The 2250-nt window shown below is 35.2% G+C and overlaps 1 long non-coding RNA gene across 1 annotated transcript; it reads left to right on the forward strand.

Annotated features, from left to right (window-relative positions):
* The first annotated feature begins 445 nt into the window (after window positions 1-445).
* LOC110444321 lies at window positions 446-1936 on the forward strand. Its single transcript, XR_002462234.1, has 3 exons — window positions 446-550; window positions 1040-1109; window positions 1865-1936. It is a non-coding gene; the product is annotated as an uncharacterized LOC110444321 (long non-coding RNA).
* Window positions 1937-2250: the final 314 nt, after the last annotated feature.

Raw genomic sequence — 2250 nt, forward strand, 5'->3', positions numbered from 1 at the left:
TAATCTAGTCACCTGATATTTATGCTGTAATTTTGCTCATGCTAACATTTGTCACGTGATGCATTTATGTCTTCATTTCACAACAAGCTGTGCGTTTCTATCATTTCTAATCCATGGTTATTGACCAATGAAAAGTGTTTTTACATCACGAATGCAAATTGGCATTAGCACCATTTGAAGATATTTCAAAATTGTTTTTGTTTAATTGAACACTGTCAGGTATTTAAGGTAGACAACACTTTGTTCACATAACCCGGAATGTGTGTAATATGGAGAACGACCTTTTTGTTCACTTAACAAAAACAGGTGTAATTTTGTGTTTCTCACTGTTACAATTACAGCATCACTTCCAAAACTATAGCCGTGATCAATTTCTGTAAGGGGATATGAAATCACTTTCTACTGATTAATTCAAAACATGTGACCATTGTTGTTGGTTCAGGCGATAGCCACAGCTGTGGAGGTCAGTGGGAGGTCGCGAGGTACAGCCAGGGTTAATAGTGTCCTTCACTCTCACAAGTTCACCAAGGACATGCTACAGGATGTAAAGGTGAGAATACAGCATTTAAACCAGATTTTTGTAACTTCAGTCACTGTATAACGGTCAAGGTGGTCAAAAGTGTTACAAGACCTATTTTGAAGCCCAATACTGTATAGAATTATAACGTTTGGTCTGTAGCTTGCTGGGGGAAAATCACATCAATTTAAGTAAGACTGAAATCACAATACTATTAATAACTATGTATGTGTACCATATATAATGTGTTATACCTTAAGTTACAAACAAACTTGATAATGCTTTGGATTCTAGCGACAAATTTAAATCATAGAAACTTTAATTCTTACATTGGCAAAATATAAATCAAAGTTCACATAAGCTTTATGCAATGTTTTCATGTTATTTATAATAATTTGACACTTACCGTCCCACTTCAGTTACCTTTAAAATGTTGCTCAAAAGATTTAGGTTTGAATACCTGTATATGTAGCTTGTAGTTTTCATAGTAGACAATATAAATGGCTATAATATGTGCTGTAGGTGGTGGGACAGGTAGACAACAAGTTCATCGCCTGTATGACCAGTTCCAGGACAAACAACATGGCAGCAGGTAAACTGTACACAGCTAATAGAGACAAACACTAGTCCACAGAGGTTTTTTAGGTCACCTGAGACAAACTGTACACAGCTAATAGCTAGGGACAAACACTAGTCCACGGAGGTTTTTTAGGTCACCTGAGACAAACCGTACACAGCTAATAGAGACAAACACTAGTCCACAGAGGGTTTTTAGGTCACCTGAGACAAACTGTTCACAGCTAATAGAGACAAACACTAGTCCACAGAGGTTTTTTTCAGTTGAATTAGACACAAACACAACCTTCTGTATAGTCGAGTGGTTGTTCTGTGACTTTTTTTATCCGTTGTGTGTACATTTGTTTGTAATTGAATGTTTACAGCTCATCTGTCGAAATATGTTTCATCATTATTTTTTCAGCAGAGAAAGACAGTAACACAGTAGAACTAATTTATTGAAGAGTTATGTCCCTTAGATAATTCTAATAGTATTACTGTATCTAGTTTAGATTTTATTTTATCAGAGGGGGTATCTATGAATGCATTCTGCTATTCCTTTCAAACATATCCTCAATTTACTCAGTGACTTAGAGCTATTTTACCTGTTTCTTTGTGTGGTGTGTTTTTGTGCAGTTCATTTTTAATCTTTATGTGGTGTAATTTTGGAAAGAAAATATATCCCTGTACTTTAAAGATCTCTGCAACATCTCAGATTTATCTCTCATTAGGAACAATTTATGGCATGTATATCAGCCCTACCTATATATAGATATAATTAATGTCTTTCAGATCCAAATCTGATGTTGCTTTTTGATCAGCATGCTGCTCATGAGCGTGTTCGCCTAGAAAGACTTACCAAAGGTAAACAATATGTGAAATCTTCAAATGTAGAACTGGGATATATCATGAAATCTTCACAAAACAGTACTTCAATCACAGACACCTGGTTAACAGGAAGTTGATCACGCCCATATTTGTCTGTTTTCATCACTCGATCACCTTCTATCAGGGAAGTACAAAGTGCCTCAATCAGGTACATGTCCGTGCACACAAGACAGTAGATAACATTACTCTATGACATAGGATGAAATATTTACTATTGAACTGTTATTAAAAAAATCATATTTCCATTCATAGAACTTGTAAATTGAATAATTGTTGTTCTTCATTTCCAA

Source organism: Mizuhopecten yessoensis, unplaced genomic scaffold, assembly GCF_002113885.1.
Source record: "Mizuhopecten yessoensis strain PY_sf001 unplaced genomic scaffold, ASM211388v2 hete_36093808, whole genome shotgun sequence".
NCBI lineage: Eukaryota > Metazoa > Mollusca > Bivalvia > Pectinida > Pectinidae > Mizuhopecten > Mizuhopecten yessoensis.